The sequence below is a fragment of the Mya arenaria genome, chromosome 17 (genome assembly GCF_026914265.1).
Source record: "Mya arenaria isolate MELC-2E11 chromosome 17, ASM2691426v1".
Lineage (NCBI taxonomy): Eukaryota > Metazoa > Mollusca > Bivalvia > Myida > Myidae > Mya > Mya arenaria.
This window is the reverse complement of record NC_069138.1, coordinates 19724817-19748842: the sequence shown is the minus strand read 5'-3', so window position 1 is coordinate 19748842 and position 24026 is coordinate 19724817.

Genomic DNA, 24026 nt, shown 5'->3' with positions numbered 1-24026 from the left:
AGTTTAAATGAACAATTACCGACCTCTCTCAATCTTGCAATGAGCCACTTTGAACCTGTTTTGCAATGGGTATCGGTTATGTTTTACAGCAATTAAAAGACATAAACATATATGACAACTACATGTCACTGCTAAGTATGTCACTCAATTTATTGATCAGAAAACTTTATGATTCCAACAACACGTTGCATGTTCTTCATAAGCTTGTCTGGTATTTTTTGACAAAAATGGAGTTTATGTGTCGTCGGAAGGTTAGAAGTGCACCTACATGTAGTTAATTGTGTTTCAATTAAAACCCTTAAAACATTTGAATGTAAGTTAAACAAACGTTCATTGAAGTAAACGTTGCCATTTTGTCTTTTTTTCATTATCAAACTTGATTAAATGCATATTGATAGGCATATGTTAAAGTGGATACGTCAGTGATAAACCTTGATGTCGAACAACTGAAGCAAAACCATGTTTATCGGCACAATAAAGATGGTCAATGATTTAATCAAACAAAATGTTTTCTTTTTTTCAGAATGATGCGGCCTCCCCTTACCATGGGGAAGCGCTGCAGGCGAGCAAAGAAAAAACAAGGGGGAGGACGTAATTTCTTTTCATGCAAACATTAAGTGAGAAAAATGTTTCAAGGCAAACAAAATGGCGGATTTAGAATGAAAAGTACTGATTCAGGAACCAACTTTTGCCTGGTAAGTTGACGTTTTCTTAAAATTTTGAGTGTATCGTCCAGTATGTGGCGAAAAAACATCTTAGTTAGGTACCATAACTTTAAAGATAAAAAAAATTATTGAAAAGATTGTGGCTTAGGAGGAGGCAATGTGTACAAATAAACGTGTTGATTTTATCCACAATTTTTTCGTATTTTCTCGGCAAATATGGCATATCGATGCAAGTTGTAACGGTGCTTGCATGTATGTATTCCTATTTTCAAAACTTTATGGATATTGCTCGACTGTACACGTTTCCTGGACGATTTTTTGTTCCTTAACCCCCCCCCCCCCCCCATTTTGTTTATTGCAAGCACATTATCCACATTTTGGTGAAATGTAAACAAACTTCTGCACAATTGTTAAGCCTTGAGAGGATACGTTTTTAGTTCTGAGAATCGCTAATGGTCACGAGTCTTTCAGTTTGGCATGTGATGTGTATCATAATTTGAAGTCAACGATTTTTCACTTCAGGAACTTCACCATGGCCCGATTTAGAAGGCGAACGATCCTCACGTTATACAGAAAATCACACAAGACCGCAGTGGCAAAGATATCCGTCAATACAAGAACAGAATATGCTAGCCTGTCGCCGATGAAAAAAAGCTCGCTTCTGTAACTACAACGCCCAAAGTAGTTAGATTCTCAGTGTACAAAAAGAGATGTTTATTCTGAGGAGACGAAAGATTTCTATCGGACTTGTTTGGCATGTTCATTCCCTGCTGTGCATCCCTTTTTATTGCACTGGGTCACAGAAGTGGACAATTTCCTGTGTATTTGTTTATTGACACAGGGGCATTTGGAGCTGACACTTTTAGCGTAGATAGTCTCATTGTCTCACTAATAGATAATCAATTAATGTATGATTTGTATATCCAATGTATTTATTAATTTGACCGATGGGATATAAATAATAAACAAATAAGAGTAATACGTGTTTTAATAGTTATATAACTGATATATTTCAATCCACTTTAAATACATGGTCACCATTGTAATATCCAAATTGTGAAGCATCATGGTTAAATCATATTAATGGACTTTTATATACATGTATAAAATATAACATTACTCTTATTCTTATTCTAAAGCATAATAATAATAATAATAATAATAATAATAATAATAATAATAATAATAATAGTTTTATTATAATTTGAAAAAGTAAAAAAAAAAACACAAAAAAACTATAAGACAAGTTCATTTGTTCATTCCTATAATAAAACATCTAGGTCACTCAGACTTGAGAACTGATAGACAGCAGACAGCAATACAGATAAAGATCAAAACACAGAAGTTGTTTACTATACACGGATGGGGGAGCTCACTTATAGATGACTTAAACAAGGCCTTTAAACGCTATATTGTGGCACTAAGGTTTTCCAATGTGTCAGTTTCTTGAGAATTTTCTGGCGAAGCAGCTTGTAGTCCTATGTCTTCAACTAATTCGTCGCTTTCAGCATTTATTTTAATTGTCACATACCATTGAACCCCTGTACTGACTGAATTTCCATTATTTCGCTCTCCGCGACTCACTGCACTTTTTCTCACATTCACTTGAAATTAATTTTTTATGCTTCTGTTCACGTGGTATTTCGATGGATACACTTTTCTGGGCTCAAGTTCGTTCCTGAAATGAAAAAAAGTCATTGACTTCAAATTATGATATACATCACATACCAAACTGAAAACTCGTGATCATTAGCGATTCTCAGAACTAAAAACGTAGCCTCTCAAGGCTAAACAATTGTGCAGAAGTTTGTTTACATTTCACCAAAATGTGGATAATGTGCTTGCAATAAACAAAATGGAGGGGGGGGGGGGTAAGGAAAAAAAATCGGCCAGGAAACGTGTACAGTCGAGCAATAACCAAGTTTTGAAAATAGGAATACATACATGCAAGCACCGTTACAACACGATCGATATGCCATATTTGCCGAGAAAATACGAAAACTTGTGGATAAAATCAACACGTTTATTTGTACACAAGCCACAATCTTTTTAATAACTTTTTTTATCTTTAAAGTTTTGATACCTAACTAAGATGTCGATCGAAGAATATGTTTTCGCCACATACTGGACGCATACATTTTTCAAAATTTTAAAAAAAAACCACTTACCAGGCAAAAGTTGGTTCCTGAATCAGTACTTTTCATTCTAAATCCGCCATTTTGTTTGCCATGAAACGATTTTCTCATTTAATGTTTGCATGAAACGAAATTACGTCCTCTCCCTTGTACTTTCTTTGCTCGCCTGCAGCGCTTACCCATGGTAAGGGGAGGCCGCATCATTCTGAAAAAACAACAACATTTTGTTTGATTAAATCATTGACCCTCTTTATTGTGCCGGTAAACATGGTTTTGCTTCAGTTGTTCGACATCAAGGTTTATCACTATGTATTCACTTTAACATATGTCTATAAATATGCATTTAATCAAGTTGTACTTCTAACCTACCGACGACACATAAACTCCATTTTGTCAAAAAATACCAGACAAGCTTATGAAGAACATGCAACGTGTTGTTGGAATCATAAAGTTTTCTGATCAATAAATTGAGTGACATACTTAGCAGTGACATGTAGTTGTCATATATGTATATGTCTTTTAATTGCTGTAAAACATAACCGATGCTCGATGCAAAACAGGTTCAAAGTGGGCTCATTGCATGATGGAGCGAGGTCGGCAATTGTTCCTAAAAACTGCTTTTCGTCATAACCAAATAGGTTTTGCTTTTCGTCATAACAAAATACAAACATTTGATATTTCTATATACTGTATGCCTTATTTGTAGGTATGTATATATCCTGAGGATAGAATATGCATTCCGGACTTCCGTTTTAAGGCAAACATGGTGAATATATATATAAACAACTTTTTGGACCAGAAACGTAATTTGCTTCTCGTCAAAACAAACAATACTTTGTCCATTTTCAGCATTTGCCCACGATTTTTGAAAAAAAAACTATAAATTACTCAACATGCCGCTTAGTAACCAAGTGTAGTGTACATTTTTCCGCTTAGCCTCCGCTAGGTTTTATAAAAATTGATATAAAAATAACACACTTACAGCGATAATCCTTTTTGAGTCGAGCGGTATTTTACTTCATGTTATAACTAAATGTGACGTCACAAACCACGTGGTATGTCCACACTGAGTATGAACATTGGAAAATTCCAATTGGAATATTTGGTTAATGGGAAAACTCCAATTGGAGAATAAAGTTCAGTTTTAAAATGGGAAATTTCCAATTGGAAGGACATGTAGGATTTTGTAATGGGAACATGTAGGAAATGGGAATAAAGAAAAATATTGTCATATTTAAAGCATTAATTAGCAAAATGACACTTCTTACAATGTCCTTACGGTTACCTGTCAACTGTCGACTTATCCATATTCCTCATCGCTGTTATACTATACAATGGTTAGCATGACGTCTAACCATCGCATTGCTTCATAAACTCTGTATCAGATACTAGTACAATTTTTTATCCGATTGAAAAAAAGACAAACAAAAAAATCCATCTTTCATCAATGTCACAAAAACGCTGTCGTTAAGCTTGATTACAAACATCCTGCCATTTAACCGATTATTTTCAAGGTTAAAGGCAACTAAAATTTGGTCAAGAATTAGCATTAATGAAGTTCTTTGAAGTCGAAGATATAAACTTTTTTACACTTCTATCTTTGTTAAAGACTGTTGCAGATTCTAGAAACAGACTATACTTTATATCTTTATCTCTTTGCATGCTGAATATTCATGGTCAGTCTGTTGGTGTACATTGCGTAGTGTAGTTCATAATAAATAGTTAGAGCACACTTGTGTTTCTTATTTATTAAATCACATTAGTGAACATAGAACACGCACACTACAACAAGGAAAACAAAACAAAGACCACATGATTATGTTCATATATTTACACAAATTATAAAGGAGTCGGAGAGGTGATGGAGATCTATTGTATGAAAAGGCTTAATTTGTGGTATTTATGGGTAAAAATAGTGAAGGAACGACTCGCCATACTGTCATTATTTCATGTACATCGTGCTATATGAAATTATTCTCGTTCACCAGAGTGATGGTGCCATGCGTTCCACATTTGATTTATCACTATCAAACCTCTTGTAAATGAGAATGTGTGAATGTGGTGTTGATAAATCAATTAATGGTTTAGAAAATAAACATTTTGAATTTTGAAAATAAGAAGCCTGAACTTGAAGAATACTGCCATGACTGATGAGATGCAATGTGCCAGGCCGCAAAAGTTTTATCGGTGAACATATTAACAGACAATTAAGATATTACATTCAAACAGGGAAAAGTAATATGAAAACCTATCGCTGTCGCTAAAGTAATGCACCAGTCAATGGTAAGCATGCCCCCCCCCCCCCAGGTCCGGGGGACAGTCGGTGGTTTTGTGTTCGCGCCAAAATAGAGGGGAATTGACCTTGGACCGACTGTGTAGCTCAAGGAAACTGGTCGAAGCACTAGCGGTTTAAGCGCCCGGCGTGCGCCACCTCTAAAATAATCGAAGTTTACTGTTTTCATTAATATCGGAGAAACAAAGGTAATAAAATACGCTCATAATGCATCATTTCCGACTTCATACATGAGGGAGTAACCCCAAATTCCCGTAAAACAGTTTATGCCATATACTTTCGGTTCTGAGGGAGGAGCACATGTCAAAAGTTGCGCCCCTAAGTTACTACCCTCTAACATCAATTCCTGGATCCGCACCTGCGATGTGCCATGTTTCCGCAACCTGTGAGATTTAATAAAAACGCTTGTTTCTAGGGGCTGTGATTACGAAGTTTGTAATCACTGCTTCTGCTGTAATAAACCAAGATGATACTTGACTTCTACTACTACAAGTTACCTACATTCACGTGCATTATTTAGCACGTTATTGCTATGTGTTTCACAAGATTTATACCCTGTGTACTGCTAAGATTTAGCATTCTCAAACATTTATTGTTGAATAAGATTTTAGCTGATTTTCTATTTGTCTGAAGATGATGAAAAACATTATCTTATATATTCAACCTCAAGTCAGTTTCCAAGTCTGAATTTTGAGAGGATACAAAAAGTATTCCTGGTGGGTACAACCTTTAAGGTAAAAGACAGACACAAATACATGCATGCCATATTTTTGAGAGGCTTTGCAGTGGATTTTAGTCTGAATTCCAGGGAATATTGGTCTAAAGTCCAGCGGATTTTGATCTTAATTCCAAGAGATTTTGGTCTGAATTCCAGGGGATTTTCGTTTAAATTCCAGGGGATTTTGGTCTTAATTTCAGGGGATTTTGATATTAGACCAAGGGATTTAATGAAACTAAGCGCAATATCAACATTTATTATTTAAGACTAAATACAGAAATCTGAATGCATATTTACTTATATTTATTTAATGATCTAGAATACATACAATAAAAGAATAAATAATATATTATGAAATTATAATCAATTGTCAATGCATGTGATAAATAAATAATACATAAAAAAACAAGACAGAATTTTTACAAATTTTACTCAGCACATTTACTTATTTTAATAAGTGAATTATTATAGCACTGTGGAATATATGGCATACACAAACCAAACTTACACTCTCAATTGTTTCAAATGAACATTATTATTTATTAACTATTTTGATTTAATTAGCATTCACATTTAGTCAAGTCACCATGATTTGCATTTGAATTTTTGCTATTTGTAACATTAGACATACCTTATATACTTCATTTGTACCAAAATTAAACAAATAACGTTCTGTATTATAAGATAGCACAATTTGAAAAAAAAGAGAAAAAAATACTTTTATTACTTAATTAATGCTTAAACAATAAAATACATTTTTTCCATCCTTTTATTTTATGAAATTCAAAAGCCATTGCATTACTCTTCATATTGACAAACAAGAAATAAAAATAGTTCATGTATGTAATCATCTATTTTATTTAATTTAAACAATCATTTGATATCAATATAATTTAGTTCTAACAAATCATGTAAATAATTTCACTTTCAATAAATTGAGAGTTAATAAACAGTCACATGCCAAATTCCTTTTATTGGACCTTGTCAGATGGAAAGCTTTTATTAAGGACCCAAGTGATGTTTGTTCCTGCATCTGAACTGCCTAATTGCAGCCAATTAGAAATTTTGCATTGAATGTTACATATTTGGGTTAATTAAGGGCTATAATCCTTGTCCCGACAATTTTGAAGATAGAACTTAAGAAAAGTTATTGACTGGCTAAAAGAAAAATATAAAGTGAGGAACATAGGCAATGTAATCTTTACAGATATACAACAAGAGCTGTCACAGAGACAGCGCGCTCGACTATTCCGCCGCTTTTCAGTGTAAGGATTGAAAAGTTTTGGCGAAACATGTATGGATCACTGTTAGATTAGATTTCAATGCAATACATGATGTGCGGAGATATTAACATAATTGTGGTCATATGCAAAATTTTAACGAGAATTTTTAAGTGTAATAATAAAGGGCCATTATTTGCAAAACACACTTATCTACAGTAACTTGATTATTCAATAAGATTGGGTGGTTGAATACCATTGTATAAAGTCTCAATGCAATACATCAAGTAGTTGCTGAGATATTATCCTATGTGTGCTAACATGCAAGACCTTAACCAGAATTTCTAAGTCGCATAATAAAGGGGCAAAAATTATATAATATGAAAGATAGAGTTGTCTTACTTGATTAAATAAGAAGGTTAAATGGTTGGGAGCCTGTGTCTGTAAAGTTTCAATGCAATACATGATGTATTTGCTGAAGCATTGACTTAAAAGTGGTTACATGCAAAACCTTAAACAGAATTTCTATGTTGAATAAAAAAAGGGGCCATTATTTGAATTTAATGCAAACTAGAGTTATCTTACTTGGTTATTTAAGTAGATTGGATGATTGAGTACCATTTTATAAAGTCTCAATGCAATTCATCCAGTAGTTGCTGTGATATTAACATATGTGTGCTTACATGCAAAACCTTAACAAATAATAAAGGGCAATTATTTGCATTAAATGCAAACTAGAGTTATCTAACTTGGTAAATTAAGTAAGTTGGATGGTTGAGTACCATTGTATCAAGTCTCAATGCAATACCTCAAGTAGTTGCTGAAATATTAACCTATGTGTGCTTGCACGCAAAACCTTAACCAGAATTTCTAAGTCAAATAAAAGGTCTATTATTGGCATTAAATGCAAACTAGAGTTATCTAACTTGATTAATTGAGTAGGTTGGATGGTTGAGTACCATTGTATCAAGTCTCAATGCAATACCTCAAGTAGTACCTGAGATATTAACCTATGTGTGCTTGCACGCAAAACCTTAACCAGAATTTCTAAGTCAATTAATAAAGGCCTATAATTGGCATTAAATGCAAAGTAGAGTTATCAAACTTGGTTAATTAAGTAGGTTGGATGGTTGAGTACCATTGTATAAAGTCTCAATGCAATACCTCAAGTAGTTGCTGAGATATTAACTTACGTGTGCTTGCACGCAAAACCTTAACCAAGGGGTGACGCCGATGCTTGGGTGAGTAGTATAGCTCTCCTTATTCTTCGAAAAGTCGAGCTAAAAATGATTAACAGATACATATTTAGACTTATCGACATTTTACTTAATATCAAAAGGTTCTTACAAATTATTTATAATATTATTCTTCATATATATACGCATTATTTAGTAGGGATGGCAACGAGTAGTAAAATTAATACTCGAGTACTCGGACAATCGTTCGATCGGAAAAATTGAATATGTGTTCGCGAATACATGTATCGTTAATGACGTATACTGTGCGTTGGTCGTATTTTTGTTCATTTTCACCTTTTAAGGAAACTTTCATTACGTATTTTAAAAATAAATGATATATAAAGAAAACAAATGTTGTTTCAGGCTTTTCATTTGTCTTATTCGTTTCATTTTATACAAGTACGCACTGCAGAAATCAGAATTACAATGAACAAAAATTAATAGCATACATAAAAATAGTCAACGAAATACAATACGAAGTTCGGTTGTTCAGTTGTTTACTCTACAATTTTTTTTTTAAAATGATAGTTTTTCGTACTGTGTAATTGTTGTTAACCTCATTAATATTCATAATTCTTGATTTAAAATATCAACCAATTAATTGTGATAATCATTGCAAAATAGTTAAAATACGCCCATTAAGAAATCAATTCTCGTAACGGTCGATACTTTTGCTCGTTAGCGTCCATTGTTTGGTGAAAGGTCTCTATTTGGTATACAATAGAATTGTGTAGGTGAAAGTACCGCTATCAAAACTTTGCTAATTGACATCAGTGCTAATTTGAAATAGGGGTCCTTTGTTGACAGTTTGCAACTATCACTGTCAACTGTCAACTAATTTATTGAGGTCAATTGTGTACACAGCGGGGATTAGAGGGACCGTAAATTGTCCTCTTGGCAACTAACCAGATCTGATATTTTATTTGTAAATCGTATATTTGGTGATTTTTATAGATTTTTTTCCCGATTACTCGAGTAGTGATTTGGTACTCGAGTACTCGGACGTTCGATCGAGTACTTGAGTACTCGGGTACTCGTTGCCATCCCTATTATTTAGTAAACAGTACTGTTTCAACAATTCAAACAAATACATAGTTACAAATCAAATGTTGCTGTATTATGGCAAACACTTGGTGTTCCATCAGTACTAACTGAACTGGAACCTCAGATCAACCCATAAAGAAATAGAGTCTAGTAACTTCCCACTCGCCTGCCTCTTGGAACAACTGGGCCATGATTTTACCATTTACCAGTAAGTGTTCTTTAAGACCATCATGTTGGTCAGAAATGGAATCAAACAAATCAAGACTGTCCGTAACTGGAATGTCGGACCAGTTTCAATACATAGGCCACACTTTTTTTATCCAACACCTTCCAAATGATGGGTAGTGACATGGACATTCCTCAATCCAACTTCTGCAGTGACTTCATTCATTCCTTTAGTCAAATACGGACAGTGTGAGCTGTTGAGATAGACAGCTGCTGTGACATCACATTTTATTGTGAAGAATGTCCAGCATAGATGGCTTGTCATCTAATGTCGCTGGCAGCCTGCTCTGAAGCTTGTCCATAGCCCCATATGTGTGGCCAGTCATCCATTATCCCCATTTTAATGATTATCTGAAAATAATCCCAAGCACATTTATATGCATATTTATTATATCATATCCGCTTCTATACACTTATCTTCTCTAGGATGTTCAAACAGCCTTGATGTGACAATACAAAATGTGACAAGACAAATAAACAGTGAGATACTACAAGTATATTGAATTTTCTGTCTGATTTAAAATGATTTGTTATATAAACAGGACAGGTGAAACTTCCTATTCGACAAATATCTTTCTTTATTGTCATTTCCAAGCATTTTTTATGATTAGATTATTTAATATTTCACAACTTAAATACTATCAGGAAGTCATAAGATTTAACCATCTATATATATATAATCATAATATATATATATTTAATTTATAAAAACAAGTCATTATACAATTGATATACACAAATTAAAAAGGCATTTTTACTTCTGAAACACTGTTGCACAAGCCACTGGGCACAAAGAGGTGATGAAGGTTTTCCTGATGCCCTTTGAGGTTTCTCCACAATAATGAGAAAGACGACCTCTGAGAGAGATGGTGGTTATTTCCTGAAACATGAATATTTATACATTTTGTATATAATTTTCAAAAAAGTACACTTGACAATATACAGAATGCTGTACATAAAATTTATAAGTGCTATAAATAAATGCTTTGGAAAAATCCCAGAACGTATAAACAGCAAAACCCAAAACCTCTTGATTAAATTGTTCTCAATTGGCCAACAGAGGAAGTAATTTTTTTTTTTTTTTCAAGAATCCATGAAAACCAGTGATATAAAACTGCTGACAAAAAATTAGATCATGCATTTTTCTTTAACCGTTAGTAATAGTTTAACCCACGAAACATTTTAACCGTAGTAATAGTTTAACCCACGAAACATTGGCTTTCAAACGAAAATATGCAAATCTGCGATATGATCTATGTCAGCAGTTTTTTATCATTGGTTTGCAGATACTTACCCCAAAATTTGCTCTTTCGAAGACAAAAAATAAAAAAACTTGTAAAAACGGTAAATTTGTGAAAGTGCAGCTTTAATAATAATTAATATATTCTTGTAATGAAGCTGTTATGTGCTAAAATAGAACCAAATGAAAAATAAGCATATCCTAATAAGCCTAGCTTTATATGAAGTATTTACTGAATCAAATAGACATATAGGCAAATGACTGAAAAGCTTCCATAATTAAAGCTGCACTCTCACAGATTAAACATTTTGACAACTTATTAATTTTTGTCTTGGAACAAGCCAATTTTTGCTACAGTCCATGGAAACTAGTTATATAAGACTGCTGACAAAAAATTAGATCGCTGATTTTAATATTAAGTTCATAAATTGATGTTTTATGCATTTTTCTTAAACCGTTGGTAAGGGTTTAAGCTCTAAAACATTAATTTTCGAAAATATGAAAATCTAAGATCTGGTTTTTTTTTTCTAGGACATTTGCCCCCCCGGATGTTTGCCCCCCGGATGTTTGCCCCCCTTTTGGACCATCGCGGACATTTGCCCCCCCCGCCGTTTTCGAGGGGGCGGACATTTCCCCCCCCGCCGTTTTCGAGGGGGCGGACATTTGCCCCCCCCCCCCGCCGTTTCAAGGGGGCGGACATTTGCCCCCCCCCCCGGTTTTATAAGTTTATACCAAGATATTAAAAATATATTAATTTATAAAAAAAATGAACATTTTTTTCTTTAACTATTTGTTCAATTTACGTGCAAACTGCCAACCGATTTACACCAGTTTGTATGTTTGTCACTAATTACATATAAATACAGATTACACCGTTCAGGTCACACATGTGACGATGTAGGCTTAGGTAAGAAACAATGTAAATCCTTTTATAATATTTTTATTTCAAATCAGAAGTCATATAGCACATTTATAGCACTCATATATACAAGTATATACAGCAAAAAATACGTTTCTGTTCTCTGAATGGTATGATAAGTAATTCACTAATCAAGATCAAAATAGCACATTCATTTTAGCACATTCATCATATCATATTACAGGTACATTACAGATGTTCAGTCCTAACGCAGTCGGATGTGACCCCCAATGGCCTGCAGAAACTCTTCGACCGTCTTCTGTCCATTGGATAACTGCTGGCACAGGGTCTTCAACGTCTTCTGGTATCGTACTGTTCCCTTCCTCGCTGGCTTCTTTGATGGCTGGCCTCTCTGGACACGGAGGATCTCTGCTTCCACCATTGCAGCGTCCTTCTCGAAGCAGGAGATGACAGTCCAAAGCGAGGGATTGACGTGGCCGACGAGACACCGGAACCCATTGTTCCAGGCGGAGGGGGGGCAAATGTCCGCCCCTCGAACATTGAGGGGGGGCAAATGTCCGCCCCCTCGAAAACGGCGGGGGCAAATGTCCGCCATGGTCCAAAAGGGGGGCAAACATCCGGGGGGCAAATGTCCGGGGGGGGCAAATGTCCGTTTACCGGTTTTTTTATCAACAATCTTACATCAATGGGTTGCAGATATTTACACAAAAATTTGCTCTTTCCAAGACAAAATTAAAAAAGTTGTAAAAATGGTAAATCTGTGGGAATGCCGCTTTAAGAGTATTTTTTAAACTTATAATGAAAGTCATTTGCATTTATTTAATATAAGCATGAAAACTAATGTATTATTTATTCTGAACTCCTTTATAAAAATGTAGGACATAACATCCCATGTCATTTTTGACTAAGGGGACAAAACTTATCCAACCCATTTAGACAGGGTTGACAAAACAACCCAGATCATTTTGACATAGTGGACAAAATAACCAGGAAAATATTGGCAGTTCAAAAAGTTAAGACCCCCCTCCCATCCTATAAACACTTGAAAGATTAAAACTAATTGGTCATTATCAAGATGTGTTTTATTACCCCCAATAAACACCCTTTTTCACTTAATTTATTAGGTTTAGAAATGTTACTATGGAGGTCTTTATCACAGCATAAGGAAGACACAGTGACTTTAATCATAAGGATTTGCTACAAAGCTACAGTATAATATTAAGTTCAGCATTATGATAATCCTTACTTCAAAACACTCTTCTTAAAAAGGTGTTCAAGGCCAAAATCTAATATTCATATTCATTACAGGCTGCTTTGCATGACAATTATTAATTTCAGATATTTGCTTTAAGCAATTTATTTTTAATTATATAAGAAACAGTCCTTCTCATAGTTTTCAGTTTTCATCTTGATCTTTTTGATATTGACATGTTAATATTAAAGGGGCCTCATGTGTTTTTAATATTTACGTTAGTCTTATATTAAAGCTGCAACCTCACAGATTGAACGTTTTGACAACTTTTTTTTAATTTTTGTCTTCGAACAAGCGAATTTTTGCATAAATATCTGCAAACCAGTGATAAAAGACCGCTGACAAAATATCAGATTGCAGCTCTTCATACTTCCTTCCAAAATTGATGTTTTATGCATTTTTCTTAAACTGTTAGTAGCAGTTTAAGCTGTAAAACATTAAATTTGGAATGGAAATATCAAAATCTGAAATCTAATCTTTTGTCAGCAGACTTTTATCACATAAGCAGGTATTTACGCAAAGAAATTCTAATACATAAAGTTTAAAAAAAAATAAAAAAGTTGGAAATCAATACATACACAAGTTGACTAACATTATTTTGAATAATAAACCTTAAATTACTTTCCAAAGAATGCATTTAAGGAAAAGTTACTTACTGAAAACAAGACTGTAACAATGCATGTATTTAAAAGTGAAAACGCACATATTAAATGACTGGTGGATTCTTAAAAATAATGAGATTATGTATTTTAAAAATGTAATCCTTTACACTTTTTACTCTTTCTGTTTTTAAAAAAGGATGTAACCCTAACCAAATCATTTTATTTTTGGCCCTACTATAACACAATCAAGAATTTAGCCCCATTCCAGAATGCAGGGCTTAAATATTGTGTTATCATTTTGGTCACTGACATGACATCATTGACAAATTAAGGATTAAAAAATCTTTGTTTCCGCCCAACTGCCCTATTTTTATCCTTCTGATTCTTTTTTGTTTTTGGTGTTTTAATCAATATGTGCTTTGTTAGTAAAGACCTTAATAATACCCTGATATAGGTCAGTTTGCTAAAGAAACGTCATGGTCCTCAAAAAAAACACCAAAAAACAGTTACCGTATGCCTACCTTTTCTTGATATTTAAATGGAAACTATGAATACTTTTTTTTTGGCCTAAGCAACATTTTTTTGTTTCAATATTATGCTTGAATTATCATATTTTATATTTGTCATTGTTAGATATTTAATTTGTATAAGAAAATGAGGAAAATAAAACCTTTAAAGTTTTTTCCTCAGTTGGTAAGAATTACACCTGTTGTTGTTGTTGGGTTAATAAAAGTCTGCTTGCCTATGGCTCCATTATGGCTTGACCCTGTCACACCCCCTAGTGTGACTGAAACATATTTGTGAGGCCAAAGGGGGATCCACCTACATTGAATGTCAGTATTTATTTTAGCTCCACCCCTTTTACTTGACCTGACATCGCCCCTTTCACTGAACCTGACATCTGATTGGCTGAATGAATATGCCTTTCAAAGGTTTCCTTATGACTGACAGCCCCCACCCCCCACAGAGAAAGACTGGTTATTTGAGACAATCACAATCATATTTTGAAAAGGGGGCTATATGCATGACTATGAATTGGCTTGTAATTGATTTAGGATAATGATCATTATCTGCAGTTATGCACTTAAATTCATAAAAATGTTCCTTATACTATGAAAATTTTGGAAGAAATACATGACTGTCAATTTAGAATTGAACTTAATTTCCATGTAAATATCCTTAAATTGTATAACATGTCGAAGGCAAAATGTAGATTTTCACAGATTGATACAATTGCTAAAAGGCATATTCATTTTTTCAAGATAATGACATTAATAGAAGGTTTCTACTTTGTGTAAGGTTTTCTGAAATTAAACATTTTTTTTTTTGTCTTCAAGTCTCTTAACATTACCAAATAAAAAGAACTGTCCTCCAGTTTGTATTATGTAGAATAAGATGTATTTTGGAAGTAACTGTAATTTGTTACAAAGATGGTTTAACCAAAACTTAATGAAAATCCCACATTGATTTCGTGCATTTATATATACATATATACTTATACATATAGCCCGGAATAGTTGTAGCCCGGAATTATAGCTACAGTCAAACCTGGTTGAACGGTCACCTGCTTTAAATGGCCACCTGTATTCTGGTTTTCCCAACCTAATTCTACGGTACAAACAAAATTAAACCGTTGTAATATATGCATGTTACTTCAGAAACAATAGAGTCATTGGACTGTTACATGAATTTCAATAGCTCGAAATTCACCTTTTATTTGTTACCGGCATGGGAAAACCCAGTTATGTTAATTCCAGGCTATATGCATTATCACATAACAGGGTTTTCCCATGCCGGTACAAATAAAAGGTAAAAGGTAACAAGAGGGCCATGATGGCCCTAAATCGATCACCTGATTAAAAGAGTTTAACCTTTGTTATTAATATAGCTTGTTTCTCAAAGAATATTGAACAAGAGCTGTCAAAGTATGTGACAAATGCCCCCCAATGTGACATTGATCTACGAACAAGTACATAAAAAGTTGATCTTGCCTTTATGTGTCAAATACATATTGCAAGTTATATTAAATTGCCTCTGAGCATAGAACAAGAGCTGTCACAGTATGTGACGAATGCCCCCGAATGTGACATTGACCTATGAACAAGGTCAGTACATGAAAAGTTGATCTTGCCTTTACGTGTCAAATACATATGGCAAGTTATTTTAAATTGCCTCTGAACATAAAAAAATACCACCCATACTTGACAACATACACTGTTATGTCCTTATATTCAGAATTCCCTTGTGAATAAACACTTAGTGTATCTTTCACCTTAGAGGTAGGGACATGGGTCTTGCACACGACACGTCGTCTTGGTATGTGGAACACATGTAGCAAGTTATTTTAAAATCTGTCCATACAAGAGAAAGTTACAGCCTGGACACGACAACCTATACTTTATGTCCTTGTATGCAGCACTCCATTGTGAATAAACACTAAGTGTGACCTTGACCTTTGAGGTAGGGACACGGGTCTTGCATGCGACACATCATCTTGGTATGTGGAACACATGTGGCAAGTTATTTTAAAATCTGTCCATACAAGGGAAAGTTACAGCCCGGACACGACAACCTATACTCTATGTCCTTATATGCAGCACTCCATTGTGAATAAACACTATGTGTGACCTTGACCTTTGAGGCAGGGACACAGGTCTTGCACGTGACACGTCGTCTTGGTATGTGGAACACATGTGGCAAGTTATTTTAAAATCTGTCCATACAAGAGAAAGTTACAGCCTGGACACGACAACCTATACTCTATGTCCTTATATGCAGCACTCCATTGTGAATAAACACCAAGTGTGACCTTGACCTTTGAGGTAGGGACACGCGTCTTGCACGCGACACGTCGTTTGGTATGTGCAACACATGTGGCAAGTTATTTTAAAATCTGTCAATACAAGGGAAAGTTACAGCCCGGACACGACAACCTGTACTTTATGTCCTTATATGCAGCACTCCATTGTAAATAAAGACTAAGTGTGACCTTGACCTTTGAGGTAGGGACACGAGTCTTGCATGCCACACGTCGCCTTGGTATGTGGAACACATGTGGCAAGTTATTTTAAAATATGTCCATACAAGGGAAAGTTACAGAGCCGGCCGGCCGGCCGGACGAGGACGGACGGTGCGATTTTAATATGCCCACCTTCGGGGGCATAAAAAACTAGAAATGTGTCCATAGGACACGGATGCCCCCACTTCGATTTTTTGTCACAGAAAATAAGCCATAATGATTATTCAGGATAAATGATTAAAGCGATTTCCATGGCTATCGAACTTGATCAAGATATTATGGTCACAAACATGTGTTAAAAGTTTGGTGAGGATTGGACAAACAGTTTTCAAGAATTAGATCGGAAACAATCTTCGGGACGTATTTTTCAAATCTTTTTTTGCAAATAAAGGGCTGTAACTCCTAAATGACAAAAGCGATTTCCATGGCTATCGAACTTGATCAAGATATTATGGTCACAATCATGTATGTAAAGTTTGGTGAGGATTGGACACATACTTTTCAAGAATTAGATTGGAAACATATATTTTTGAAGTATTTTTGGCAAAAAAGGGCCGTAACTCCTAAATGACTAAAGCGATTTCCATGACTATCGAACTTGATCAAGATATTATGGTCACAAACATGTGTTTAAAGTTTGGTGAGGATTGGACAAACAGTTTTCAAGAATTAGATCGGAAACAATCTTCGGGACGTATTTTTCAAGTCTTTTTTTGCAAATAAAGGGCCGTAACTCCTAAATAACAAAAGCGATTTCCATGGCTAAGGAACTTGATCAAGATATTATGGTCACAAACATGTGTTTAAAGTTTAATGAGGATTGGACCAACGGTTTTCAAGAATTAGATCGGAAACAATCTTCGGGACGTACGTACGTACAGACAGACAGACGTACGTACGGACAAGGGCAACCCTATATGCCGCCACTTTGTGGGGGCATAAAAACAATCATACTAAATGACAGCCAACACTCTTTATGTCCTCATATTCAGCATTCCATTGTGAATAAACACTTAGTGTATCTTTCACCTTAGAGGTAGGGACATGGGTCTTGCACACGACACGTTGTCTTGGTATGTCGAAAACATATGGCAAGTCATTTTAAAATCTGTCCATATAAGAGAAAGTCACAGCGCGGACATGACAGCCTATATTTTCCTTCAGGTTGCCATGGCAACCAGAGTTCTGCATGGAATTATTTTTTTTGAACAATTTTGAAAAAGCACCAACCAAGGATCATTCCTATGAAGTTTCATCAAAATTGTCCAAGCGGTTTAGGAGAAGAAGATGATTGTAACCAATTGTTGACACTTTTCCTTTAGGTTGCCATGTCAACCAGAGTTCTACATGGAATTAATTTCTTTGAACAATTTTGAAAAAGCACCAACTAAGGATCATTCCTAGGAAGTTTCATCAAAATTGTCAAAGCGGTTTAGGAGAAGAAGATGATTATAACCAATTGTTGACATTTTCCTTTAGGTTGCCATGGCAACCGGGCCAAACAAAATTATGTGAACAAATTTAGAGAGGTCCATGCAAGGACACTTCAAACCAAATCTGCTGAAGATCTATCAAGGGGTTCATGCGAAGAAAATGTTAAGTTTTTTTTACTAATTTTAGCTCTGGTGGCCTTAAAAGGGGCCAAACAAAATTATTTGAAAAGACCTGACAGAGGCCCATTTTTAGGCAAGTTTTATTATATAAGACTATATAAAAATATTGAAAACCTAAGCCTATGAACACGGGGCGTGGCCAATTTTGACCCCAGGGCTAAAGTTTGAACAATCTTAATAGTGGTCCGATAAACAATGCTTCATACCAAATATCTAAGGCCTTCGCCTTTTGGTTTCGGAGATGAAGATTTTATAAGTTTTCATCATATACATTTATAAGGAAACCCATGACCCACGGGTGGGGCCATTTTTTGACCCCAGGGCCAAAGATTGAACAATATTGGTACAAGTCAACTAGATGATATATCATGCCAAATATCTAAGCTCTTGTCACTACTTGATTTTACGTGTGTATCTATATATGTATATTTGTTATTAATTGTTGTATGTGGCCCATATTGAAAATTGGTATGCAGGGGTGTAGAAATTAATTCAAGTAGCAGGGAATATCCTAAAAGTAGGCGGGGGGTCTGGGTGTCCTCCCCCTGTTAGGGTCAAGGGGGCAACGCCCCTTGTGGGATGAATTTAAGCCTTTTTAACCAAACATTCTAGTCTTCTGGTGCATGTTTATTTTGTAACAGGGAACCTTAACATAAATGTACTATAATATGATACTGAAACTGAGTACTATCCCCCCACCCACCAGTGAGGGCTAACTAATGAACCAAACTACTGTCAAATTCAGATTCAGGATAATATTATAATATTATAACATTCCAGACCACATGCCTTGACATTTGCTAGCTATTCCCTCCTAATAATATATGTAATTTCTTCTCTACCAATTATATACTTTCAGCCACTGAATCACTATTAATCTCTGAAAATTAAACATCTAACTTCATTTTCTGTGGTTTTAGATATTTCACCTGCAGCTAACTTATTCCATTTTAATAACCAAAGAAATATCTGGACACTTTGTGACATTAGCGTACTAAATTTCAGCCAACGTACATGTAAAATTCATCAAAATAATGGATTATTTTTAGCAGTGACATCACCGCAAGCTTGTTCATTTGTTTACACCTGGTTAAGTTTAACACGCGTATATAAAATTTACTGATGCGTAAATGGTAATAGGACTAACAGAAGGCCAGACACGCTCATGTTGCATACTTACTACGCTTTTTTGTGTCTGGAATTATTTTTTATTTCACCCTCCATTGCTTCGCAAATCATTAATTTCAAAACATCCGCAGAGGGGATGCGACTAATAAGGTCATGTATCGAGCTAATGTTATTGTATTCGGAACACTGGGAAACCCAAACCTAATACTTGAAAACATCCCAGAGGGGATGCGACTAATGACGTCATGTCGAGCTAATGCTGTATTGTAGTCGGAACGCGCGGAAAGCAAAATAAACAATACCAACAATCAAGGTTTTAAACGGATGTAAACAGAACAGACATGACAAAAATAACAGATTTTATTTTTGTTGATGTGGGGAAATTAGCCGGGTAGAGATGCTAAAGTAACCGGGTTATTTTACCGGCTCCCGGCCCATTTCTACACCCTGGGTATGTGTACTAAATATGTTATCCAGTTTAAATTAAGACGTTACTTGTCTTTGTGAGTTTGGAGAAGATTTTTAAGTTTTCACTATAACACATATAGAGAAAACCCATCAGCCCCGGGTGTGGCCAATTTTGACCCCAGGGCCATAATTTGAACAACTTTGTAGAGGTCCACTAGACGATGAATCATGCCAAATATCTAAGGCCCCAGGGTGTGGTTAACTTTGACCCCAGGGCCATAATTTGAACAAACTTTGTAGAGGTGCACTAGACAATGAATCATGCCAAATATCTAAGCTCTAAGCCACGTAAGTTCAGAGGAGATGATTTTTGAAGTTTTCACTATAAACATATAGAGAAAACCCATGACCCCCCAAGGGGGCGGGGCCAATTTTGACCCCAAGGCCATAATTTGTACAATCTTTGTAGAGGTCCACTAGACGATGAATCATGCCAAATATCTAAGCTCTAGTCCAAGTAAGTTCAGAGGGGAAGATTTTTTTTTTTTTAATATAAACATATAGAGAAAACCCATGACCACCCAAGGGCGGGGCCAATTTTGACCCCAGGGCCATAATTTGAACAATTTTTGTAGAGGTCCACTAGACGATGAATCATGCCAAATATCTAAGCTCTAGTCCAAGTAAGTTAAGAGGAGAAGATTTCTGAAGTTTTAACTATAAACATATCAAGTATACCCATGACCCCGGGGCGGGGCCAATTTTGACCCCAAGGCCATAATTTGAACAATCTTTGTAGAGGTCCACTAGATGATGAATCATGCCAAATATCTAAGCTCTAGTCCAAGTAAGTTCAAAGGAGAAGATTTTTGAAGTTTTCACTACAAACATATAGAGAAAAACCATGACCCGCCCCGGGGCGGGGCCAATTTTGACCCCAAGGCCATAATTTGAACAATCTTTGTAAAGGTCCACTAGACGATGAATCATGCCAAATATCTAAGCTCTAGTCCAAGTAAGTTCATAGGAGAAGATTTTTGAAGTTTTAACTATAAACATATAGAGCATACCCATGACCCCCGGGGCGGGGCCAATTTTGACCCCAGGGCCATAATTTGAACAAACTTTGTAGAGGTCCACTAGACGATAAATCATGCCAAATATCTAAGCTCTAAGCCACGTAAGTTCAGAGGAGAAGATTTTTGAAGTTTTCACTATAAACATATAGAGAAAACCCATGACCCCCCAAGGGGGCGGGGCAATTTTGACCCCAAGGGCCATAATTTGAACAATCTTTGTAGAGGTCCACTAGAGATGAATCATGCCAAATATCTAAGCTCTAGTCCAAGTAAGTTCAAAGGAGAAGATTTTTGAAGTTTTCACTACAAACATATAGAGAAAACCCATGACCCCCGAGGCGGGGCCAATTTTGACCCCAAGGCCATAATTTGAACAAACTTTGTAGAGGTCCACTAGACGATAAATCATGCCAAATATCTAAGCTCTAAGCCAAGTAAGTTCAGAGGAGAAGATTTTTTGAAGTTTAACTATAAACATATAGAGCATACCCATGACCCCCGGGGCGGGGCCAACTTTGACCCCAGGGCCATAATTTGAACAAACTTTGTAGAGGTCCACTAGACGATGAATCATGACAAATATCTAAGCTCTAGGCCAAGTAAGTTCAGAGGAGAAGATTTCTGAAGTTTTTTAGAGAAAACCCATGACTCCCCGGGGCGGGGCCAATTTTGACCCAAGGCCATAATTTGAACAATCTTTGTAGAGGTCCACTTGACGATAAATCATGCCAAATATCTAAGCTCTAGTCCAAGTAAGTTCAAAGGAGAAGATTTTTGAAGTTTTCACTATAAACATATAGAGAATACCCTAACCCCACGGGGCGGGGCCAATTTTGACCCCAAGGCCATAATTTGAACAATCTTTGTAGAGGTCCACTAGACGATGAATCATGCCAAATAGCTAAGCTCTAGTCCAAGTAAGTTAAGAGAAGATTTTTGAAGTTTTAACTATAAACATATCAAGTATACCCATGACCCCCGGGGCGGGGCCAATTTTGACCCCAAGGCCATAATTTGAACAATCTTTGTAGAGGTCCACTAGATGATGAATCATGCCAAAATATCTAAGCCCTAGTCCAAGTAAGTTCAGAGGAGAAGATTTTTGAAGTTTTAACTATAAACATATAGAGCATACCCATGACCCCCCAGGGCGGGGCCAATTTTGACCCAGGGCCATAATTTGAACAAACTTTGTAGAGGTCCACTAGACAATAAATTATGCCAAATATCTAAGCTCTAAGCCACGTAAGTTCAGAGGAGAAGATTTTTGAAGTTTTCACTATAAACATATAGAGAAAACCCATGACCCCCAAGGGGGCGGGGCCAATTTTGACCCCAAGGCCATAATTTGTACAATCTTTGTAGAGGTCCACTAGACGATGAATCATGCCAAATATCTAAGCTCTAGTCCAAGTAAGTTCAGAGGGGAAGATTTTTTATTTTTTTTAATATAAACATATAGAGAAAACCCATGACCACCCAAGGGCGGGCCAATTTTGACCCCAGGGCCATAATTTGAACAATTTTTGTAGAGGTCCACTAGACGATGAATCATGCCAAATATCTAAGCTCTAGTCCAAGTAAGTTAAGAGGAGAAGATTTCTGAAGTTTAACTATAAACATATCAAGTATACCCATGACCCCCGGGGCGGGGCCAATTTTGACCCCAAGGCCATAATTTGAACAATCTTTGTAGAGGTCCACTAGATGATGAATCATGCCAAATATCTAAGCTCTAGTCCAAGTAAGTTCAAAGGAGAAGATTTTTGAAGTTTTCACTACAAACATATAGAGAAAAACCATGACCCGCCCCGGGGCGGGCCAATTTTGACCCCAAGGCCATAATTTGAACAATCTTTGTAAAGGTCCACTAGACGATGAATCATGCCAATATCTAAGCTCTAGTCCAAGTAAGTTCATAGGAGAAGATTTTTGAAGTTTTAACTATAAACATATAGAGCATACCCATGACCCCCGGGGCGGGGCCAATTTTGACCCCAGGGCCATAATTTGAACAAACTTTGTAGAGGTCCACTAGACGATAAATCATGCCAAATATCTAAGCTCTAAGCCACGTAAGTTCAGAGGAGAAGATTTTTGAAGTTTTCACTATAAACATATAGAGAAAACCCATGACCCCCCAAGGGGGCGGGGCCAATTTTGACCCCAAGGGCCATAATTTGAACAATCTTTGTAGAGGTCCACTAGAGATGAATCATGCCAAATATCTAAGCTCTAGTCCAAGTAAGTTCAAAGGAGAAGATTTTTGAAGTTTTCACTACAAACATATAGAGAAAACCCATGACCCCCGAGGCGGGGCCAATTTTGACCCCAAGGCCATAATTTGAACAAACTTTGTAGAGGTCCACTAGACGATAAATCATGCCAAATATCTAAGCTCTAAGCCAAGTAAGTTCAGAGGAGAAGATTTTTGAAGTTTTAACTAAACATATAGAGCATACCCATGACCCCCCGGGGCGGGGCCAACTTTGACCCCAGGGCCATAATTTGAACAAACTTTGTAGAGGTCCACTAGACGATGAATCATGACAAATATCTAAGCTCTAGGCCAAGTAAGTTCAGAGGAGAAGATTTCTGAAGTTTTTTTAGAGAAAACCCATGACTCCCCGGGGCGGGGCCAATTTTGACCCCAAGGCCATAATTTGAACAATCTTTGTAGAGGTCCACTTGACGATAAATCATGCCAAATATCTAAGCTCTAGTCCAAGTAAGTTCAAAGGAGAAGATTTTTGAAGTTTTCACTATAAACATATAGAGAATACCCTAACCCCACGGGGCGGGGCCAATTTTGACCCAAGGCCATAATTTGAACAATCTTTGTAGAGGTCCACTAGACGATGAATCATGCCAAATAGCTAAGCTCTAGTCCAAGTAAGTTAAGAGAAGATTTTTGAAGTTTTAACTATAAACATATCAAGTATACCCATGACCTCCGGGGCGGGGCCAATTTTGACCCCAAGGCCATAATTTGAACATCTTTGTAGAGGTCCACTAGATGATGAATCATGCCAAATATCTAAGCCCTAGTCCAAGTAAGTTCAGAGGAGAAGATTTTTGAAGTTTTAACTATAAACATATAGAGCATACCCATGACCCCCCAGGGCGGGGCCAATTTTGACCCCAGGGCCATAATTTGAACAAACTTTGTAGAGGTCCACTAGACAATAAATTATGCCAAATATCTAAGCTCTAAGCCACGTAAGTTCAGAGGAGAAGATTTTTGAAGTTTTCACTATAAACATATAG